The sequence below is a fragment of the Eurosta solidaginis genome, chromosome 2 (genome assembly GCF_040869045.1).
Source record: "Eurosta solidaginis isolate ZX-2024a chromosome 2, ASM4086904v1, whole genome shotgun sequence".
Classification (NCBI taxonomy): domain Eukaryota; kingdom Metazoa; phylum Arthropoda; class Insecta; order Diptera; family Tephritidae; genus Eurosta; species Eurosta solidaginis.
Window position 1 is genome coordinate 76177373 of NC_090320.1, and position 25115 is coordinate 76202487.

Below are 25115 nucleotides of genomic sequence, written 5' to 3' on the forward strand. Positions count from 1 at the left end.
TTTAAAACTACGCAACGGATTTTGATGCGGTTTTTTTAATAGATAGAGAAATACTGTTATTTTTGAAGTTTCTAATGTGATGTCGTAAATAATTCATCTATAATAGCGTTGCCAAATGTCCCGTATTGGCCGGGACATTCCGAATTTTTCACACATTTTAAAGTGTCCCGGCGGGAAATGCTATGTCCCGGCATTTTCACAATATCAAAATTAATAAATTATAATCTGCTACGAAACATGGCCATATTTCGGCTTCGATTGTATTCAGGTCATTAGCATATTGCATGCAACTCTGTAAGGAAGAAAAACCTTGCGATTGATCCATAAGTTTCATATTGTTGTCGCATTTGCATATTAAATTTCTATCCGTATCTGGATCACGCTTCATTGGAACGTCACAAAATTCATCCCTACTGTGGTCAAAGAGGATTTATATAATATGAGACGTCAGTTCATACTTTTTGTGACATTTATTTGTAACGTCCCATGTGTGGGGTAATTTTAAATTGCTTCTACAATTTTGCATGAGGTATTTTAGATTGTTTTAAGGGATTGTCTTAATTAAACAATTCTTCATCTTTCCAACAATCATAATATAAATTAATATAAAATGTGTAGAAGCTAATTTTCTAATACCCGCCAATCGAAAATCGAACTGACGTCTCTTATTATTTCTATCCTCTCTGCTGTGGCTCTGAATATTGCCTATGTTTGACATTTTGCACACCTAAATATTATTTTGCAAGGCAAGTGTTGTGTTTTAAAATAACGGCTGCAAAATGAATCCATAGAATATTGAATTCGCATTAAACACAGTAAACGTATTAATTGTTAGTCTGTTTCATAAAAATATTTGTTATAAATAAGTGAGTTTAAAAAGTTTAATTCTATCTAAAAATTATTTCGCCGAAATGAGCAACCCATACAAATATATAGGTGTGTCTTATTTTTCAAATGTCCCGGGAAATTTTTAAAAATCCCGGGAAATTGGCTCAAATTTTAGGTCTGTCCCGGGAACCCGAAATAAAAAAATGGCAACCCTTATCTATCTATCGATCTATATCTTATATCTTATAAATCTTATAAAATAAAGTCGCTAAATGCAATGTACGCACATAACTTCACACAGAATCCTCCGATTTTAAAACGCTTTTTGCGTTTGAAAGCTTAGCTACGTGAGATGGTACAGTTTATATAATTTGAAGGTATAATTATAGGGGCGTGGAAAATTGCCAAAATGTAGTAAAAAATCATAAAATTTTTGTTTACACAGCTATAACTCATAAACAGATGGATGGATTTAAAAAATTCAACTTTTCAGTAAAACTCTGAAATATTTACCTTCGTGTTGCATCAAAAAAAATACCTGATTCCTTTCTTATATCAGCCAAATTATTAAACAAAAGTATCATTTTTACCAAAAAATCCGTATGTGTGGTTGTTTGGTGTCAACTGTGCGCGCAAATTGCTTTTGGCAGGCGACACATATGTAGCATTCGCTGCGTTATTTAACTTCGGGAGTACATTTATATGTATGGATGTATGTATATATTTTCATATCATATCAGTTTGACATATGTATGTACATACATATTTATGCGTTATTGCCAAGTTAAGGCAACATAAATGGTTAAGAACGCAAACATCTCTTGTAAAATATTCTTTCGTTAAAAATATTGAACATTTCCTTAAAATTCTTAAAAAAAGTTTTCTTTTTTGGTATTTTTGCATGAATATGCTAATATTTGTGCACTAAGGAAATTTAATTCTGCAATATATTTTTTATGCTAAGCTAATCCTGGGATGTGTTTGTATAATATGGGTATCAAATGGAAGCTGTTTATGAGTACTTTGATACGGGAATTTTTTGTTGTTGTTGTTGTTGTAGCAATGTTTCGCCCCACCTAATAGCTGCGACTAGGGTTGCCAGATTGGAACGACAGCAGACCCGGAGATTTTTTCTTGTTAAGGGGCCCCATTTCTACTACTGATCCACTAGTAAAATGAATATATGTATGTACATTTATTATTTTTATTTTTATTTGTTACATAGTTATTTCATATTGAGACCATAAATTTGTACCATATAGCGTATTCGTGTTTTTATAAAACAGTGTGATAAAATAAATAAACAAAAGAGAAACATAAACTAATAGTATGTTAGGAATGTAGAACATCTATTAAATCAATTACATAAATTCAATTAACTTCCATTTTTTATAAAACAGAATAGAAAAGTAAATAAACAAAAGAAAAACATAAATTAATAGTATGTTAGAAAAGTAGAACATCTATGTGCATATTCGAATATGTACTGTAAATAGGGCCTTTGTGAATTAAGGTAACGATATATAAATATATTATCAAATGAATTCATTTAATTAACTTACATTTTTTTTAAATCCATATCATTTTTTTGAAAATGAGTACTTTTCGTTATTGGATACTTTTTGCAGCAATTTGCGTTGTTGAGGCTCGTGTAAAAATTTTTCGAATTCATCACATGACATTTCATAATTTAACTTCGTAAATAATTCTGCTTTTACAAGTTCGACTCTCATTCTATTTCTCGAATCGGTCCATATGTTTGCCATTAAAGCAAATACCCTTTCGCAATATGCGTTGCTTACTGGTATAGAGAGGATTTTACCAATTAGTTTCGGCAGTTCTTTGAATTCCGGAGATGATGCAAATATTTTTACCCATTTCATATCTAATGGGATATCAAGACCTTGAACTGATGAATAAATTTTTGAGAGCATCTGTAATTCGTCATACAAGTTGTCTTGGTTTATATCAAGTTTTACTGCGCATGCCGCTTTTAAAAATTCATCATATGAACCCAATTAATTTTTTAAATTAATTACAGCGAAATGTTGAAATGGGCTGCTCTCAAAGTTATACCATTTCTCTAGGTACGAAATAGCTTTGGAATATACCTTAGTAACTTCAACTTCAAACGCGTGTCTTTTTTCGGGGTCAAGATGAGGCAAACTAGCATTGACTTTATAACCGAAGTATTTGTCCCGTAGCCTACTCTTAAGGTTATCCCGCAGTGAAGACATTATGAAATGAACATCTGAACTCAATACCGACTTTCACTCGAGTGGTTTAATGGCTCTTTCAAAAATTTGCATAAAGTGATGGGCAAAATATAAGTAGCATTCAGGCAAGGTAGCAGTCTCAGTTAATAGATTTAAACTAGCATCGATTTGGTCCTCTATAAAACTCCAAATTATCTTATTTGTGTCATCTTGTCCCTGCTGGCGGAAGTATATTTTTATAGCGGGCCAACAATTAATTATTCTTTCAACTGCAGGGAAAAGTGATAACCACCTCGTGACGACATGGCGCAATACAGTTTCGTACTTCATTTCTAAGAACTCAAAACATTCTTTTAATTTCTCTACTTTTTTTGAACTATTCGAAAACTCCGCGAATATTTTTAGAACCAAATTTTCAACATCGAAAGATAAAAGCTTGCATGCATTTCTGGCAGCATTATGAATTACGTGAGCATTGCAGTTACTTTTAATGATATTGGAATTTAGCGTTGTAAGTTTTTGATAAACTGATTTGTGTTGACCGTAATTTACTGCAGCATTATCTGCTGAATAAGAACTAACATTCCCAATATCAAGGTCATATTTCGCTAGACAATTGAGGATCTGTTTCGTTATTGCTTCAGAAGACTCATTAGGGTCTTCATAAAAATCAGTAAATTTTTCTCTAATGCCCTTCTTTGTATTAAAATATTTTATAGCAATCGGAAATAATTTGCGATTACCTTTATTTGAGGCATCAATGGCAATTGAAAAAAATACTTTAGAGTCTTTTGGTACTGAAGTTTCATTAAGAACCAATTCAAGTGATTGAGGAGCTAATATATTTTCAACCAACGCCTCCGCCTTGGTTTTTCCACATTTCACTTTTTTTGCAATGCTGCTTTCCGAAAATAATTTGCAGTTCAATTTAACTCCGCAGTCAATACTAATGTAACTGTGGTGATGACATACTCCATGATAAACTTGTGCTAATTCAGCTATGGCTACATTCAATTCATCGGGAGAATCTACAAAATTAAGATGTTTTTATTCGTCATCAATTAAAAAACGAATTATGTTACCTTTTCTTATTAAAAAAGCTGACATAATTTCACTTGTTGCAACGTCCTTTGCTGTTTTGCGGTGCGAATCACTATTCAAATGGGTTTTTACTGCCTTTTCCCCATCGTGTTTCACTGTAAATCTGGTTTTACATATTGCACATTCTGCAGTAGATGTGTCCACTTTTCTAATCCAAATGCCGAACTTATCGTCAGCCAACCAAGAATCTTTGAAACAACAATACGATTTTTTTTCGTGGCGTTGAATTTTCGGATAAATTAAATCAATTTATAAACACGCGCAAATTATTGCAAATTTTTGTAAAACAGCTGTTTTGCTTAGGGAATGGTGTTGCCTATCGAATCGATAATAGCTTCGATAACGATAGGGTGGTAATGTACTAAAACTAGATACGTCTTTAATAGCTTCGATAAATATAGGGTTGTGCAAATCTACCAAAAGTAGATACGTCTTTAATTTACCAACCTTCTATCATGAATACTCTTGGCCTATAAAAATTAATAATACAAAAATTAGAAAAATTTCCCTGAGATTCCCTGAGTTTTTATTGCATTCCCGGAGAAATTGATGGTTAACCCGGAGCCCGGAGATTTCGCTCGAAACCCGGAGAATCCGGGTGAAACCCGTACATCTGGCAAGCCTAGCTGCGACCGATCACAAATTGTCATCAATATCCTCTAACGGGAATCCAAGGAAACTTGCTGTTTCGACAGGGTGGAGCATAATGAAAGGGGTGTTAGAAGCGTTGGTTCCACATTACAATTAAAGAGATGGTTGGTGTCATGTGGGGACACATTGCAAGCGGGGCATACATTTTGTATATCGGGGTTGATTCTGGATATATAAGAGTTTAACCTGTTACAGTATCCAGAACGAAGTTGAGCCAGAGTGACTCGCGTTTCCCTGGGGAGTATGCGTTCCTCTTCCGCAAGTTTTGGGTACTGTTCTTTGAGTACTGGATTCACCGTGCAATTCCCGGCATAAAGGTCCGACGCCTGTTTATGGAGTTCACCAAGGACCTGCTTGTGTTTTTTTTGCTTCATACGGCTGAGTTCTCAGGTGCCGTATTTCCTCAAAATGCTTACGGAGATGACTCCTTAAGTCCACAGGCGGTGCCGGCTCATCAATCAGATGTCTATTGGGATGCCCAGGTTTCTGGGTATTCAACAGGAACTTTTTGGTTAGCATCTCATTTCTCTCCCTGATGGGGAGTATTCTCGCCTCATTATGTAGATGGTGTTCTGCGGACATAAGAAGACAACCCGTGGCGGTTCTGAGCGCAGTATTTTGGCAGGCCTGTAGCTTCTGTGGGTAGTTTTTAGGCTTGGCGACCATATAGGGGACGCGAAGCACGCAAACGGCTGGCCAATTGCTTTGTGTGTGGTAATGAGCGGGGAATTTTTCGTACCCCTGGGTGACTAGGGTATCGAGATATAGGCGAAAACGTGGACCCGGATACCCCTAGAATGTGTTTATACAATATGGATAACAAATGAAAGCTGTTGATGAGTGCTTTAGTAGAGGGTAATTTGCATATCGCTGGGTGACTAGGGTCTCGAGATATAGGCCAAAACGTGGGTCCGTGTACCCGTAGACAGAATTTATACAATATGGATATCAAATGAAAGCTGTTGATGAGTGCTTTAGTAAAGGGTAGTTTTCATACATATTGGTGACTAGGGTTTCGAGATATAGGCCAAAACGTGGACCCGGGTACCCCTAGAATGTGTTTATACAATATGGATATCAAATGAAAGCTGTTGATGAGTGCTTTAGTAAAGGATAGTTTTATATATATATATAGGCCAAAACTTGGATCAGGGTAACACAAGAGTATGTTTTTACATTATGGGTATCAAATTAAAGCTGTTGATGTGTGCTTTAGTTCAGAAGTTTATACCGCTGGATGACTAGGGTATCGAGATATAGGCTAAAACGTGGACCCGGATACAGCTAGAATGTATGTGTAATATGGATATCAAATGAAAGCTGTTGCTGAGAGCTTTAAAGTAATTTTCATTGTGATATTCGATTTAATCGCATCAACCTGGCAATACTGATAAATATGCATGCGAAGCCGAAATAAAGACATGAATTAATAATACCCACATACCTATTTGTATACGTACTATTCGATTTGCCTGGAATTTGGTATATAAATTTACCTATATTAGTATTTACGATCCTGGACTGGAATTAGGACTAGGACTGGGACTGAGACTCGGAGTGGGACTGAGACGAATGGGACTGGAACCAAAAAGATACCACCCTCTGGGACTTGCAATAAGGGATGGAGAAGAATGAGAACTTGAGAGAAGAGAAAAGAGGGAAGGAGAAGGAGACTGAGAAAGAGATAGAGTGAGACGAAGATATATATAGATGAAGCGAAAAAGACGGAGGGAGGAGTGAATAAAAGGATTAAGAAAAAGTGAAGAGGGGAGGGCAGAGTTAGACGGAAAAAGCCTATTAAAATGTATGCAGATAGACCAAATTTAGGGCAGAACAATGTCTGCCGGGTCTGCTAGTCTATATATATAAAAGAAAGCGGTGTTAGTTATACTATTTATAACTCAAGAACGGATGAACCGATTTGGCTGAAAATTGGCGGAGGGGTAGCTTAGAACCAGGAGATAGGATACCTTCATCCCGTTCTGGCTAGGATCTTGAGATCAAAACGTGGACCTGGGTAATCTTGGGATGTGTTTGTACAATATGGGTATCAAATGGAAGCTGTTTATGAGTACTTTGATACGGGTTATTTTTCGTACTCGCGTGTAACTAGGGTCTCGAGATATAGGCCAAAACGTGGACCCGGATACCCCTAGAATGTGTGTGAAATATGAATATCAAATGAAAGCTGTTGCTGAGAGCTTTAAAGTAATTTTCATTGTGATATTCGATTTAGTCGCATAAACCTGGCAAAACTGATAAATATCGAGCCCTTCCCGCAATTTAAGTGTAACCAACAAAAAGTAGATTTTACAGTAGAAGGTTTTTTGTAATTATCTTCTGACAAAAAATAGCTACTATCATGAAATTTGGTATGTGTATAAAATATTTCTTGAGCCTACAATTAAGACTTCGGTTTTTGACCACACTGTACCGAAAGTCCTGTTATCTGTACTTACGTTTTTTTTGCTGGCACGTTGGCTTACTTTCCAAACACTATTTTGTTGGTTACCTTAAATTTTAAGTTATTCAATTATATTTCTCAGTTTACATAGGGGCACATTAAAGGCATATTTATTGTAATTTTTTAATACATACATATATTTGAAATTAAAAGAAACTTATACAATTCCAAATTTGAACACATTATATTAAACAGTATTGTTGTAAACAAAAGAATTCATCTTCGTCTGTCTCAGGCAATGTATCTATTATCTTTGCAGTATGGGCTAAGCTAATGTATTCATAGTGAAATTTTTTTGGTATGATATTCTTTTCGCAAAGAGCTTTTAGGTCGTTATATTTTGAAGATGAAATGTGTAAGAAGTGATCATACAAGGTAAAAGGACCCTTACTAAGTATGAGAGAATTTCGTCTTGACCGCACAATTGTACTGAGATCGTATACCTTTTTTTCGCTATCGTCAAAATAACCATAGTGTAGTTTAACCAATGGAGAATTTTTTTCGAAGATAGCGCAACGCAAAGACGTAAATGATATTTTAACTGAAGCTGGAAGCAAAGCTTGAGAAAAGGTTTTCCAATCTTTAAAATCCGAATTATGAATTGAAATGCAATTTATAATTTTCTGGTATAGTTCTTGCGTTCGAAATAATTGTATACCATTCACTTGGAGCCCAAACATTTCTATCGCGAATAAAAGACTCATGGTATGCCCAGGCCACAGGTAATTTAGTTTAATGTGTTTTATGTTAGCAGCCTTCTCTAAGAAATATATTATCATTGCTTGCATTGCTCTTTTCCTGTTCTGCCCCACACAACAATCACATAATAGACTTATATCAGAATGAGTCCCCCTTTCATCCACGATATTTAAGAATTGGAAAATTGCACTGAAAATTTCGTTACATCCATGTTTTCCATCCGATTCACCCCATAAAAAGCAATAACCGGTTCTTGTCCGTTTTCGTAAACGCTTTCATTATAAAAAGCATATTTTCTTGAATAGAAAAGGTTTACACTTTTTCCGTGTGGTGTATTCAATACTTTCTGAAGTTCGAAGCTGGCGCAGATATACGTCCCATTTTCTTTGGTCTTCTAAGAAAATTTCTTTTGATTTATCTCTGTCCCGTATGTGCATTTTATGGTCCTCAGTTTGTTGTAAAAGGTTTGGTGCTTCAATGTCCGAATTCTTATACTTTTCACAAATAATTTTTGAAAATGGTACGAAAAACTCTTAGGGATAACTTAGCGTTCTCCTGATTTGTATTTATCAAGTGCTGCGTGTAATACCTATGCAAAGTTGGCACGTTTGGAAAGTACTGTGGAAGATATAACTTAGTACTTTTGTTCCTACAATAGTGGGAAGGAACTGCTGGTAGGTGTTCAATGAATGATTTCAAAAGAGCCACTTTTATTTCGTCAGCCTTATTATGGGGAGGAGGTCTTTTTTTGGTCAGGCTAGAGGTATTTGAAGAGTTATGTTTTTTCTAACACATATTAACGTGTTTTGGGATATATTAAGTGTTTTCACTAAAAACTGCTGACAAACTTTAAAACGCTTTTCGTTATAGGTAATGAAATATGCATAGCTCCACTGCTTTTTAAGGCTATATGATGTTCCCTTTGAACGCATTTCCGGGTCATGCACGATAGAAGCCAATCTCTTTGTCGTATCTTGTTGCCTAAGCCCCAAAAGTATTCATTTAGCACTAACCGGTCTTGCTCACTAAGCTTTTCACAACACTTGTTTCCACACTTTTTACCTACGCAGGGATTTGGTTTAACTTCATACAGCTTTCGTTTTTTACCCCGAAGTATTTTAGGAAGTTTTCGTTTCTTCTTGTAGCCTATTGTTCCAACGCATATCTCGTTTTCTAATTCCCCAGAATATGTCTTCTCAGACTCAGTATCGCTATATGGCACCAGTGAGTTATTCTTGATCGTTCATTGGTATAAAAACACAGTTTTGTTATTTTATTTTAAAGATAATATAAAATAATTAATCACCTTTTATGTAAAAGCTCCATATTAAAATAATAAAACAATTTTATTGGATTTCACGAACTTAAGCAAAAATGATTTGTATCAAACTAAAATATATATTTTCTTTTTCAGCCATATTTTTTTCTTTTTGCAAAATGGTTGCTTAAACCATGCATATACAGTATAATTGCAACAAGTGCTTTTGCGAACAATATAAATATACACGATAAAAGTGAAAATAAACATTACTCGTAAGATACCACAGAGAAGCACTTTTGAGGTAAGTAGAAATTTGCGGGCACCAAAAAAAGTAAACAAACCTCAAAATTCACTTACACTAAAATTTCTTTTTGATTTAGCTTGATAACGGAATAGTACCGTTTGTGAGATTATTCAAATCATGCAGAACTATCGGTTTTCAGCAAAAAACTAATATCTGTATTTTTGTTGGTTACACTTAAATTGCTGGAAGGGCTCGGTATGCATGCGAAGCCGAAATAAAGACATGAATTAATAATATCCACATACCTATTTACATACGTCCTATTCGATTGTCTTGAACTTTAGTATATAAATTTGGCTATATTACTATTTACGATCCTTTTTTCCGGGAATTAGACCAGAGAAGGACTGGGATTAGGAGTAGGACTAGGGCTGAGACTCGGAATGAGACTGGTACTCGGAATGGGACCAGAACAATATATATACCACACTCTGGGACTGGCAATAAGAGATGAAGAAGAATGAGAAGAATTTGAGAGAAGAGAAGAGGTGAGGAGAAGGAGACTGAGAAAGAGATAGAATCAAAAAAGACGGAATAAAAGGATTAAGAAAAATTGAAAAGCGGGGGAGGGCAGAGTTAGACGGAAAAAGCTTATTAAAATGTATGCAGATTGACCAAATTTAGGGCAGAACAATGTCTGCCGGGTCTGGTAGTATTAGACCTACTGAGCTGAAATCGTTAAGGAACTTTTTGTTTTGACTGTCTTCCTGTATTAGTAACGGCGTAGAGTCCCGCGTATTTCCTGTGTTATTTAAAGAACTAATATACAGAAAAGATTTTGTTTATGTGTATTTAAAAAACGCGAGGTTTTGGCCATTTTAGACCATCCTCAGCAGTCAGTTCTATGCACTAGAGCGCTTTGTAGTTTTTACCAGGCTGAAGTGCTGAGAAAATTATACCAACTGCAGAACTGAACCGGTACTAGCATACGCTGACGACATTGATATCATCGGCCTAAACATCCGCACTGTTAGGTCTGCTTACTCCAAACTGGAAAAAGAAGCGGTAAAGATGGGTCTTATGGTGAATGAGGATAAAACGAAGTAACTGCTGTCATCGAGCAAAGAATCAGCGCATAAACGCCTGGCAACCACGCTACCGTTGGCAGCCATAATTTCGAAATAGTAAAAAACTTCGTTTATTTGGGAACCAGCATCAACACTAGCAAAAACATCAGCTCTGAAATACAGCGAAGAATTACTCTTGCCAAGAAATGCTACTTTGGATTAAGTAGGCAATTGAAAAGTAAAGTACTCCCTCGGCATACGAAAATCATACTCTACAGTCACTTATCGTACCCGTCCTGCTATATGGTGCAGAAGCATTAATCATGACAACATCAGATGAAACGGCTCTGGGGGTGTTCGAGAGAAAAGTTTTTCGAAAGATTTATGGACCTCTACGCGTTGGCGATGGTGAGTACCGAAGAAGATTTAACGATGGGCTGTACGAGCTCTACGCAGACATCAACATAGTCCAGGGAATTAAAACGCAGCGGCTGCGCTGGCTAGGCCATGTTGTGCGAATTAAAGTTGACGCTCCGTCCAAGAATATATTTCTGTCAGAACCCGCCTATGGAAGCAGAGGAAGAGCCCCCACTCCGCTGGAAGGACCAGGTGGAAAACGATTTAAACTCCCTTGGTGTAACCAATTGGCGCCGGTTGGCAGAGAGAAGAAGCGAATGGCGCGCCTTGTTGGACGGCCAAACCGTTTAAACGGTTAAGTGCCAATTAAGTAAGTAAGTAAGTAAGAAGTGCTGGAATGTCAATGTAACGCAGTTTAGTTTCTTGCGGGTCGTTCGAAAATTGACATATAATCCTTGTGGTCCTTGCAGAGGGACTGTCCCCCATTCACTTATTCCAGGTAGGCGTCGAACGAAAAATATATACTTAAAATGGTCACGCTTGTGTCTGTTCAGGACTAATACTCGTCACCTCCGCCGGAGTAATTCCGAGCACTAGTCCCTGCTGCGCCTCTCTTCTTATCCGGCACAAGCAATCGTGTGTGCACAGACCTTATAGGACTGCGACATCAAACTTATTCGTTGTTTGACGCCACTTTCCTAGATACTATGAAAGGCCTTAAAAGATCAACTAATAACTATCCGGCCAGAGTTGCTGCCCTCGAACTCATCATCTGTCTGAGTAGATATCATTGCGTAACTCTCATGAGAAAATTGTATAGTCCTCGGCGACTCTAATATCAATTTTGCTGGGGGCACTGTACTGCTTTATGTTAAAATTGAAGTAGATCATGGATACAATTTTCAAAATATAGGCCAAAATTTGTAGACCTGTGTTCGAAGCATTGAATACAATATGCCTCCGAGACCAAAATGATATGTTTAAATGAAAAAAGGCTAGTTATAGTCATGAGTTTATTATGGATCAACTTCAGTTTGTCGACTACTCCCACTGTCCACTACTTGCGGGAAGTAGCACACTAGGTCGCTTTGCTCCAGCTCTAAATATAAACAGAGCATAGAGCAGAGCCGTAGCATAAAAAAGTGGTAGTATTTCTTAAGCTCCACTATGAGCCTCGTCGGGGTTTAGATCGGAGCAAATAGCATAACAATAACAACAAAAATAGGAAGCTCAAACAACAACATGAACACCGACAATGAAAACCTTAAGTATAAAAAAATAACATTACATCACGGAAAAGTCTTTCCGTGCACGTTGAATGGGATAATTGTTTACCTCTATTAGGCGAACTAGTAAATCAACGTTTTGAACTATACTCATTCGAGGGATATTCCTGGTGCACATTTATGTGCATATCTTCTTAAGAAAGAAAGATATTGAAATATAGCTTACCATTTGTTAGTACATCGGGACGTGTTACAGTTTTATTGTACATATGTATGTATGTAATCTATTTAAACATTATTATTAGTTCAATTTGTTCCCTGCTGAAGTTTTTCCCGTATTTTTCAACTGTTTGGACTCCCACGCATGAATTATTTAAGAGCAACATTTGTTCTTTACATATTATTTATTGCGATGTAAGCATTGTAAGCCGCTCACATTAAAATAGAAATTTTTTACCAAAAAAAAAAACTTCAATAAATTTTATAGCTAACATTATGCAAACTAATCTCCAAAACGGTTTCGAAAATATTTCGAAAATTTTGGAAAATATCGAATTTTTTATTCAGTTTTTAGAATTTTTTCGAGTATGTAGTTTTGTAGCCCTGTCATTTTTAATCTAACAAAGAACATTTTTGTCAATTTTTTTTGCAGAATGTTTTTTATTTCCTCGCATACGAATTGCGCTTGACTTTATTTTACATATGGAAGAAAATCTAGAACACCCTGGAAAAAAATTGTAAAAAATCATTTGTGCACCAAAACTGAAAACTCCAAAAAACTGGGATAATTTTTTTCGAATTTTCACGAAAATTTTAGACAAAAATAGTTACGTAACTTTGCATTCCCAAAAATGATATAGAAAAAATTTTGCGGAAAACTAATTTTTTGAAGAAATTTGTATGAAAAATTAAGCAATCAAAATTTATTGCTTTTGTAATACAAGTAAATACTAGCAAATAGAGCTGCCGAAAATTGAGGTTATGTTGTTGACATCATCCTTTACTATTGCATTATGTAGTATATTTCATTGAAAAGGTAAACCTGTACTATGGTATATTTCTCAACATAGAATCACAATTCAGCAACTGTTAGTCCAAATCTACTTATACGAAGAAGATTTAAAATTAAAAAAGTTGTTCACGATCCGTAGCTTATATTTGTTATTACAACGTTTTTAATTCCAAATGCCCAAAATTTTGAAACTTCGATTAGTACAATATGATAATTATGATTATGTTTGTACAAATATGTGACTTGAAATACCAATAGCGGCTAAGCATATAACTACATAAATCTGAGAAGTAACCAGGGCCCGAATCGCCACATACGTGATCGTATAACTCGTCACGTAAAAACTTGTTTTTCGGATTATGACATACGTGATTGTACGATCCGTCACGTAAAATGTCACTTTTTTGGATTACTACATACGTAAACGTACTTTGTGGATCGTAAATCGGTATCGCGACAACCGTGAACGAGAGACAATTGCACTCGATCGTTCGTATTGTTATTCGATTACAAACCGGCAACCGAAAGCGAGTACAAATATATAAATATACAAAAATTTAAAACAAATAAAGAGAAAATGTAAGTTATTTCTCAAAATATGTGTTTATATTATTGTTGGACTATATTTTATTATTTAAGGACGAATTTTAACAAGCTAAACCCAAACCAAAAGGAGTGCATGGCGCAGTTTATGGCGGAACACCCGAACTTGGCGAAAAACAAAGTTCCCAATTCCGCACAAGGTAGAGCAACGTCGAAACAGACTGTGGGAGGAGCTTTCCAAGCGTTTAAATGCTGACGGGCCACCAGTCAAAGACGCCAAAATGTGGAGGAAGGTATATATATATATATATATATAAAGTGCAACCAAGATACTTACAAATGTTTACTCGTAGGTTTTCGCGGATCAAAAATATCAGGCGAAGAAGAAGCTTTCCCACAACAAATTGTCCAAAAGACAAACTGGAGGAGGTCCTTATAATGAAATTCCCATCAGTGCAACTGAGGAATTGATTATAGATGCAGCCGGACTTGAGGTCGCAGTGGACGGGAATAGCCGTTCGCACTTTTGGCAATTCACCCGCTCAAAGAAGTAGCACCGAAAATAGTGATAGTGAGAGCAACAGTGATGGTGGAACAAGCAGCGCATCAGCCAGCGCTTTGCCTGATCCATCTAGGTCGGTTACTACCCCAACACCGCGTGTAACCTCTCGGTGCAATACTCCACGGCGAGTAAGTAAGAGTGCCGAAAAATTGTCCCTGATCCAACAAAATTTGAGTAGAGTGTCTGATTTTCAGCGCGATTTGGTGGAGAAGATTTACCGATTGGTGCAGGTGCAGGAGAGGTTGTTGCAAGTGCATGAAAGGATGCTGACCATTAAGGAGGAGAAGCATAAACTGCATCAAGAATCACATGCTCTTGATTTACAAATCAAAAATTTAGAATTAGAGTCTCTAGCAATAAGTGTAAATAGAAAAAGAAGAAATTAAAATTTTATGTTAGCTTTAACAAGTTTGTATCGGATTTTTTTTTATTTTTTTGATTTTAAGCAATTAAACGAATAGTAATTTCATTTATTTTATTTCTAATTTTAACATACATACTTAGCACTTAGTAAAAACAAAGTTTGTACCTGAATTTTTTTAATTTTTGTGATTTTAGCAATTAAGCGAATAGTGATTTCATTTATCTCTAATTTTAACATACATACTTAGCACTTAGTAAAAACAATTAAATGAATTCATTTGCTTTTACAAATCGTTTTTTCTTAATGTTTACGTGGAATTAATTAGAGAGTGTTTTATTTGGTCTCTTATTGTTTGACCAATTGTGGCAAGATGGTTGGCTTCGCCTGGGTCAACATCGCTGATTTGGTCTGATTCATATCTTCGTACGTTGTAATCAATTTTGAACTATATGCAGATATTATGTAAAGCTGCACACACATTGGCAAATCGTGCCACTTTTGTAGGATGGTATCTACCCCTATTGCCATACCCTAATATTCTCCAACGTCCTTTAAAAATACCAATGGTACGTTCGATGATACATCTTGCTTTTGAGTGTACATCATTAAATGCGGATTCAATGGAGCCATCGGCGGGTTTCGGTAAGGCGTTATGCACCACGGCTCTAGTGGATAGCCAGAATCACCTGTTGAAATGAAAATTGTCATTACAATAGTAATATTAACCACAAAGCAAACACTGTCGTATCTAAAAGCCACGCATTGCTCCGCCTATTAATTTCAAACCTCTCTTGCAATACTCGTCGTTGATCTGAATGCCTCCAAACGAAGGAATAATAAGCCGCACCACCGTACTGACAGTTGATTGCCAAAATTTTATAGGTGTGATCGCACATCTGCCAAAATATTTATATAGTTAGTACAAAGAATAAAGAAAATGAGCAACAACTCACTTTCATTGCGTTGATACTATGGTATCCTTTCCTATTTTTTTTTTTTTTTTGCTGCGGGGAGGCTGAAAAATGCCTAATGCACCATAATTGCTGCCGTCGCAGCAACCGTGTGTCCGTAGACTAAAAAACAGCCCCGTTCTGGAACCGTCGCCCCTCTCAGCATCCATCAGGCGTGTCATTACTATAAATGCCATTTTGCTCACTGCAGTCCAGCATTCTTTCCTGTTGCACATATGTGAAACTAAATTTCTCGTGGTAGGTTCCTCCCCAAAGACTCCATGCAAGGTGAGTCTTTCTTCGTGGAAACGGGGGCAGTAGAACATGACGTGTTCTGCGTTTTCTAACTCTGTGGTACACATTGGGCAATGAGGATCTTCCTCTATCCTACGCTTCCATAAATACTCTTTGAAACCGCCATGTCCACTCATTATCTGCGTGAGATGGTAGTTCAGTTCGCCGTGCTTCCGCTCATTCCATTGAGCTACGTTCCAAACTAGTGTGAAAGTCCAACGCCCTTTACTCGAGGCCTCCCACCGTTCTTGCCACTTAGCTATTGTTTGTGTCCTTTCCTATTAAAGTACATATGCTCATCCACAGATGGTCTTTGCAAGCCGATGTGTGTGCCATCAATGCAACCGATGACTGTAAAAGTAGATATTCAGTTAAAAAACTTATTTAATAAATGTAATTGAACGTTTGCCTACCTCCAGGTATTTTGTATTTATCCATAAACCATTGCTTGCATTCCGAAGTTTCGTTTAAATGAAATTGTATATTTTGTGGACACAACTTGTTCTCTATTTCGAGAATAACGTAGGATGTTATCTTTGACACAGTGCTCTGGCACATTCCAACCAAATAATCACTGCCGACACAATGCTGATACCCGCCACTTCCTAGAAGAGAAAGTGTGGCATCTAGTTGCAGAACTGGAGGCACAGCTTTTGCATCCGACTGCTTCAAATTTAAGGCATGAAGTACAAACTGGAAAGCCTTTTTAGATAATCTAAATCGTTTCAAGAATCTGCAGAACACACAGTTTTTTGTATACTTGTAAAACTTTATTTGCCATATACTTACGCAGTTTGTGGTAAAGCTAAATGATCACTTTTATCTCTAAGTAGCCTCCGTGCTACTGTTTCATCTTCCTCACTATCGCTTGAACTTATATAGAAAAGTAAGTGCACATCCATTTTGAAATTTCGTTTGTTTATTAAAATTTTTAAATATTTTGACATTTCCACATCTATTATGACATAAAAATAAAATCCACAGTGATGTGAACCTTAAAATCTATTGTGAACTAAGAATGAATTACGATACAATAGCTTTCGTATGTGGTAATGCCAATCGACCCATACGTCTGGCGTATCACGTAATTGTCTTTCGTATAGTTTTCGATCCGTGATCGTATGTGGCGATTCGGGCCCAGGACTGAATACTAGTTTTTTTTAATTATTCACCCCTTTTCTTTTTGAGGAGAGTTCATTTCATTTTTCTTCTGGTCGGCCTAATGTACATACATATGTCCATGGAAGCACACACGCAAGAAAGAAGTGAGATTGGTAACAGATGTTTTAAGGAATGAAGTCTCATTCTAGGTGTGCATTTTATGTTTAACTATTTAAAAATTAAAATTTATGAACGATTCGGAGTTTTTAATAAAAAGAAGAAGATTTAGGCCGAGCTTCTTTTCCAATTAGCGTTCACCAGCTACGAAGGACATTTTTCTAGTAAGCTTTTGATCCAAGAAATACACTCACAAGGGTTTGCCAAAACAGCACAGTAGAACAATCCCATAAGTTACCTGGCATTTGTCTGCAACTTTTATCTCTATGACCACCATCCCTGAAAAAATGGAAAATATCGAGGGTGTTACCGCTACTAAACTTTGGAAAACAAAACAAATTGAAGATACTCATTTTGTCAGATATCTCTCCTGTCGTCAGTATCCAGGACACTTGTACCTGTTCTACTTCCTTATTTCACCGCAAAACCTGCGACTTGCCAACCACCAGCATGGCTTCGGCCACCACGTTAAACGCATTGAACATACAAATGAAAAGAACACCATCACCAGAGAGATAAACAAGACGAATAAACCAAGGGGTGCAGCAGGGTGGTGTTCTATCCCCACTTTTGTTTAATTTTTACATATCCAATGAGTTTACATTGTTTCCTACTCTGATGACTGTACGACAGTGGCAATCGAACTTGCCCCTGTTATTGATAATGCATGCTTTAAAATATTCATCCTACTAGTCTCCTACACTAGTATTACAGTGTTTGTCCCTCGGGGTCCTCTGTGGGCACGCAATTTTACCGGGAATACTCCCAATAAGGGAGAGGAACCAAATGCTGAAAAACAGTTTCTGTTCAATTATCAGAAACCTGGACATCCTAACAGACAACCCACTGATAGGGCCCCGCCTCAAGAGATCAGCATAAATTCATAAACAAGTCCTCAGCCGCATCCACAAAGAGGCGGCAAAATGTTATGCCGATAAATTCTCGGCGAACTCCATTCTCAGTATCCAATACCGGAAACTCGCGGTCGACGAAAGCACCCTTCGAGACGTGCGACATTGTGGCACAACTTCGATTGAAACTGCTGGTTCCCTTGGAGGATGTCGCGGAAAATTTGTGAACGATCGCACCTGTTGGATGGGGCGAACCACTGCTACAAGAAGAAGAGGCGATCCCTATGGATGTTCCTTGCCGCTGGATATGATAAACAAGTACACTACCAAGACATTGTAAGCATTTGGGTACAAGCCCACTGTTTTTACTATGAGCGGTAATCACAGCGCAAGCAAAAAAAAAAACGCAGAAAGTTTTCCACATTGCATTTGAATGTTTTCTCCACCCAACCATAATTCAATAATAAGGGTGATGTCAATAACATAACCTCACTTTTTCGGGAGCTCTATATGCCAGTATTTAATTGAACTAAAAAAGGACTAAATTTTGATTGATTCAGTTTTCGTACAAATTTCCTCAAAAAAAAGTTTTCTGAAAAATTGTGTCTATAATCTTATGGGGAATACAAAGTTACGTGTATCTTTATGCCTAAAAAATTGTGGTAGCGGCTTATATCTTAATATAATATTAGGTCCCCGCCCTCTAGGAACAGTTATATATTCCGGATCATTTGCGTACCCTTCAGAGATCAATTCTGCATGGTTTCGGGGATCCCGCCGGGGTCATATCGGGACTATTTCTATATCATTTTGGGACCCTTCCGGGATCATTTATTATTTCGGGACATTTTCGGGACTATTTCGGAATCATTTTGGTACCCTTCCGGGATAATTTCTGAATGATTTTCGGGATACCTCCGGGATCCCGGGACTATTCCGGGATCATTTGGGGATCCTCCCGGTATCATTTCTGGATGACTTTCGAGATCCCGTCAGGAGCATTTCGGGATCAATTGGGGATCCTTCCGGGATCATTTCTAGATGGTTTACGGGATCCTGTTAGGGCAATTTGGGGACTTTTTCGGGATGATTTGGGGACCCTTCCGTCATAATTTTTGGATGGTTTTTGGGATCCCGGCGGTGTAATTTCGGGTCTTTTTCGGGACAATTTCGGGATCATTTGGGCATCCTTTCGGGGTCATTTCTGGATGGTTTTCGGGAGTCCGTCAGGGTCAATTTGGAACTATTTTGGTACCCTTCAGAGATTATTTTTGTGTGGTTCTCTGGATCAGTCTAGAATCGCGTCGTTGTCATATCGGGACTTTTTTGGGACTATTCCTGGACCATTTGGAAACCCGTCTGGGAGCAATTCTAGTTTTAAGGATCTATCCAGGTACCGTCGGGGTCATTTCGTGGCTTTCGATCATTTGGGGACCCTATCAGGTTATCAGCTATGTTTTTTTTACTATTACATAAATAAAATATTTTAACGAATTTACTTGTAAATCCTCTTATTTGCAATCTTCTGCTAACGTTCATATCGCTAAACTGTTGAATAAATAACTCCAATATTGAGTAATGGAAAAATGGCCTTTATTAAAGTACTTCACAATAACACTTATATTTTGCAACGAATAGCTTGCTTAATAACCAAACTGATTGATAGCTCAAATGAAACTCACTCCTCGCCTCTACTGTCGCGCCTTTTATACTTTTTGATTTCTCATTGCATACTTCCAGGCTTTTCCATTCCAGAACTTACTAGTTAGTTTCAGCTACAAAATCGCCAGCCACAATTACTTTTATAACTTCTCATTTGAGTAATACTTGCACAAATTATTGCCCTCTCTTGTGAGCAATTCAGATAAGATATATGCATGTGTTTGTGCATTGCTTCTCTGCCGCTCGTATACGTACATCGTACATATGTGGAAACGCAATTATTGTTTCGTTTATGTAGATACATAATGATTGATCTATGGATGTGCATGATATCACTGTTTAGCATCGGCTTAGAGATGGCAGCACTCCTTAGTTTTTCTAATATTCGTAACACTGCCCTCCACTTAAATCTGATCGTCCCGATCAGACAAATCTCTCGATCTAAACGCTGCTAGCCTCTCCAAATGAACCACTTTCATTTTGGTTCGTGGTTTGCCAATGGTTTGTATGCGGTACACTACATCGTTGATCCGTTTTACAACTTTGTATGGGCCTTCCCAGTTACACTGCAATTTCCGGGACAAACCTTTTTTTCGTTGTGGGTTGTATAGCAGCACCAAATCTCCTTCCTGAAATCCTTCCGAATTAATTGCTTTATCGTACCTCGCTTTCATCTTGTCACTCATAATCTTTGCTCTTTGCCTTACCAGATCGTGTATCTCTCTCAGCTCTTCTTCCAAGACACCAGGTGATTTCTTGACATTCCTCTCCGCATCGGCATCTATCCCATACTTCAAATCAGCTGGCAGTCGAAGGTCATTGCCAAAAATTACTTTTGCGGGAGTTTGGCCCGTTCTCTCATGTACTGCCGATCGGTAGGCCATCAAGAATAATGATATGTGTGTATCCCAGTCCTTATGGTACATGTCTACTACTTTCCTTAAATGCTCCTCCAATGTTCTATTGAAACGTTCCACCATACCATCGGACTGAGGATGCAATGCAGTTGTCCGTGTTTTTCGAATGCCCAACTTCTTGCACATTTCTTGGAACACAGCTGATTCAAAATTCCTGCCTTGGTCAGAATGTGTCTCCATTGGTACACCATACCTTGCAACCCATTCGTTTGTAACCACTTCTGCTACTGTTTCTGCTCCTTGGTTTGGGATTGGGTATACCTCTGGCCATTTACTGAAATAATCCATAACCACCAGTACGTATTTTTTTCCGTGGTTGCTAGTAGGAAATGGACCTGCGACATCCATGGCGATCCTTTCAAATGGTGCACCTGAAATATACTGCTTCATCTGGCCATGACTTCGTGTTTTGGGCCCTTTCGCTCTGTTGCATACCTCGCAGTTGGCAATCCACTCGGTGACCGACTGACGGCAACCAACCCAATAGAATCTCTGCTTAATTTTCTCGAGCGTTTTGTGATTCCAAGATGACCTCCACTTGGACCATTATGCAGCTCGCTGAGCACGTCAGGAATCCTTTTTCTGGGAACAACTATTAGTTTCTTCTTGCATTGACCATCCTCACTCTCCCATACTCGATGAAGGCAACCGGATATCAATTCTAAACTGTTCCACTGTGCCCAATATGACTTCGCAATGGGACTCTCTGCTGACATCTCCTCTCTGCTTGGTCTTTCGTTTCGTTGGAGCCCTTGCATAACACGTGACAGATCTGTATCTTCTAGCTGACACTTTCTTAGTTGTTCCTTGTCCCAGTCATCCGTACACGTTATAGTCATTAGCCGGACATCTATAATGTCTTCTTTAGCCTCGGCCTTTGAACAGTGCTTACATTCCAAGCTACATGGTCTTGGTGACCTTGCATCGGCATTTCCATGGCTACTACCTTTTCGGTGCTCAATGGAAAAGTCATAGCTTTGTAGTCGCTCGATCCACCGTGCCAATTGTCCTTCCGGATAACGGAACTGCAGAAGCCATTTTAACGCTGCGTGATCTGTCATGACACGGAATCGCTGGCCGTAGAGGTATTTGCGAATTGCACTATACCAATGCCAACAGCTCTCTCCGCGTAACGAAGTAGTTCCTCTCTGGTTTTCCAATCGAACGGCTGTAATACGCAACTACCTTCTCCTGTCCATCGACCAGTTGTGATAAAACGCCTCCTATAGCATATCCACTCGCATCTGTGTCTAGAATAAATGTTGCTCCTGGAATCTGATATGCTAACATTCGGGCAGTGCACAACCGCTGCTTCAACGTTTGGAAAGCCACTTTTTGCTCCGCTGGAAACATTTGGTACAAATCGGCGGTAATATGTGCACAGCCCAAGGAAACTTCTCAATTCATGTAGGTTCTGTGGTCTTGGCCAATCCTTTACAGCCTCTGTCTCTTCGTTCGCAGTGCAGATGACCTCTGTCGTTACCTTGTGACCCAAATAATTTACTTCCTTTTTAAACAGCGAACACTTTTTGGGACTTAACTTCAGACCGGCCCCAGCTATTCTCTGGAAAACTTCCTCCAAATTCTTAAAAGCTTCATCAAAGTTCTTCCCCAATACGATTATGTCGTCCAGGTACACCAAACATGTTTTCCAATGTAGTCCTTTCAGTACCTGGTCCATGAGTCTCTCAAAAGTAGCTGGTGCATTACAAAGTCCAAAAGGCATCACTGTAAATTGCCAAAGACCATCAGCGACACTGAAGGCTGTTTTTTCTTTATCTTCCTCCTTCACATCAACTTGCCAGTAGTCGCTTTTCAAGTCCAGCGTGGAAAACCATTTCGTACCAGATAGCGAGTCCAGAGTGTCGTCAATTCTTGGCAATGGGTAGCTATCCTTTTTCGTTACGTCATTCAGCTTCCGGTAGTCCACGCAAAACATCATATTTCCATCCTTATTCTTTACAAGTAATACCGGTGAGCTCCATGGACTAGCTGATGGTTCGATGACGCCGCTGTCGCTCATTTCTTGAATGATTTGACTCACAACTTCCCGCTTCGCCAGTGGAACACTACGTGGAGCTTGACGTATCGGCCTCGCGTCTCCAGTGTCAATTTGATGTTTCACAACATTGGTTTGGAACCATCCTGGTCAAATATGTTTGCGTACTTTAGTAGCAGTTGCTTCGCCTTTCTCTGATAATCTTGATCTAGCCCCGCCGTCCATGCCGTGATGTCATTTGAAAGATCAGTCTTGCTAGTTGAAACGTGTTCCTGGAGCTGTTCACAGTTAATAACTACTTCAGCATCTTGTCATCTTCCCAATATAGCTCCTTTTTCAGTTTGAGTGGTGACTTGAACTCATTGAGTACTCTTACCGGAATACGTCCATCTTGTTTTGTCATAGCCAGGGTTTTTCCTACAAGTATGCTCGGTGCTGATTTGTTTGCTGCTTCGACAACCCACAATTTGTTTGTCCCACAATCTCCATCAACCTTTGCCCAGATGACTGCTTCGTAGCCGAAATTAAGCGGCACATCCATGTTCTTATATCGCATCGTATCGCTTTGCATATCGATCTTGATCCCTTGGTTGATTAAGAAGTCCACTCCAATTATGATTCCATCAACAATATCTGCCACTATAAAATTGTGTAGTACCGTGTCGTTCCCAATTGCTACTTCACATTCTACTTCTCCAATTACCTGGGTGCCCTCTCCCGTAGCTGTACGTAATCTTGCTCCAAGCAATGGTCTTATCTTTTTGTTGACTAAATCCGCTCAAATTATGGAATGAGATGCGCCCGTATCTACAGTCAGTAAACGTTCCTTTCCATCCACATGTCCTCCAACAGTAAGATTGCTCGATCTTCTTCCAATCTGCGAGATAGAGATTATGGGGCATTCAATTGCGGGAGCCAGCTGTCGCCCCTTGCGGCTGACCCGATTTAGTTTAACGATTGAGTGGTCTTGGAGATTTGCTCATCTCCTTCTGCTCTGCGTTTACGATCACCCACATTGTTGGAACTGTTAGGGTTGGTGTTGCAATAACGCGCAATATGTCCTGGCTTTCCACACTTAAAACATTTGACTGCATCATTATTCTTCTGCTGCGTACCCTTCAATGCTTCAAAAATTGCGTCTACCCAGTCTGGCCTTTCCACTTCCACGCGATGAGCTTTGTACGCTGGCTTACTCAAAAGTGACGCTGTTTCTTCAGTCAGTGCATAGGATACCGTTTGTGCGAATGTGGGTTGTGGGTTTTGGGTTTACATATGTCGCTCGATTCGTTTCTACGTCCCGTATGCCATTTATAAAACTATGGATTTTTACCCTCTCGGTGTACTCCACGGGTGCGTCCGCATTTGCCAAATGTGCCAACCTTTCAACATCCGAGACAAATTCCTGCAAAGTCTCATTCGCTTTTGGTAGCGGTTTTGCAACTCAATTTGCAATATCTGTTTTCTATGCTCGCTTCCATAACGTCGTTCTACAGCACCCATCAATGCTTCATAACTGTTCCGTTCGTACTCTGGAATCGTCTGTAAGATTTCCGCAGCAGGCCCTTTCAATGCCGCGAACAGTGCAGCAACTTTATCTTCCGCATTCCAGTTGTTCACTGCTGCGGTCTTTTCAAATTGTAGCTTGAAGACCTGGAAAGGAACAGAACCGTCAAATGATGGTGTTTTTACCTTTGGATTGCTTGCTGAAACAGCTATGCGGTTTAGTTGTAACTACTCCATACGACCTTTTAACGCTTCTATTTCGGCATCAATTTTGTCCTCGAGTTGTAAAATTTTTGCATCCTGCTCTTCCAGTTTCACAAAGAGCTGCGATGATACCTGTTCCGAAATTTGTGCCGACATTTCAGATATACGTGCTTCTTGCGCTTCCAGTTGAGATGCCAAATATGTCTTCTGTTCTTCCAATTGTGATGTTATACGGGTTTCCTGCGATTCCAGTTGGGATACCATATACGTCTTCTGTTCTTCCAGTTGTGATTGTGTGTGTTTCTGTGCTTCAATCTTCGATGTTATTTCTGACGACATTTCTTTTACTGTCGATGTTTGTGCAGATATTGCAGCCAAAATCGTGTTCAAGTCTGTGCTCGCTCGTAACTGTCTGCGATGTTTCGTTTTTCTCTTCAATTTTTGTTGTTGTCTCGTCCCCATCAAGATAAAAGACATACTCGTCCAAATCAATTCCTTCTGCTTCCATTGCCTCTCGTTGCCGTGCCTGAAGTTCGAGTTTAACGCCGCTTGTATTCAATCCACGGCTCTCCAACTCCTTCTTCAGTTGCTGGATCTTCAATTCACTGAAATTTGCCATGTCCTTGTTGTCCTCTAGAATTTATTCAACAATTCCTCTTCTGACACCAATTGTAACGAATTTACTTGCAAATCCTCTTATTTGCAATCTTCTGCTAACGTTCGTATCGCTAAACTGTTGGATAAATAACTCCAATATTGAATAATGGAAAAATGGCCTTTATTAAAGTACTTCACAATAACACTTATATTTTGCAACGAATAGCTTGCTTAATAACCAAACTGATTGATAGCTCAAATGAAA

At 38.4% G+C, this 25115-nt stretch overlaps 1 protein-coding gene across 3 annotated transcripts in view; it reads left to right on the forward strand.

Moving 5' to 3' along the window:
• Kua (Plasmanylethanolamine desaturase Kua) overlaps positions 1-25115 on the forward strand; it is a 194252-nt gene that overhangs the window by 72556 nt on the left and 96581 nt on the right. The gene's annotated exons all lie outside the window — the stretch shown is intronic.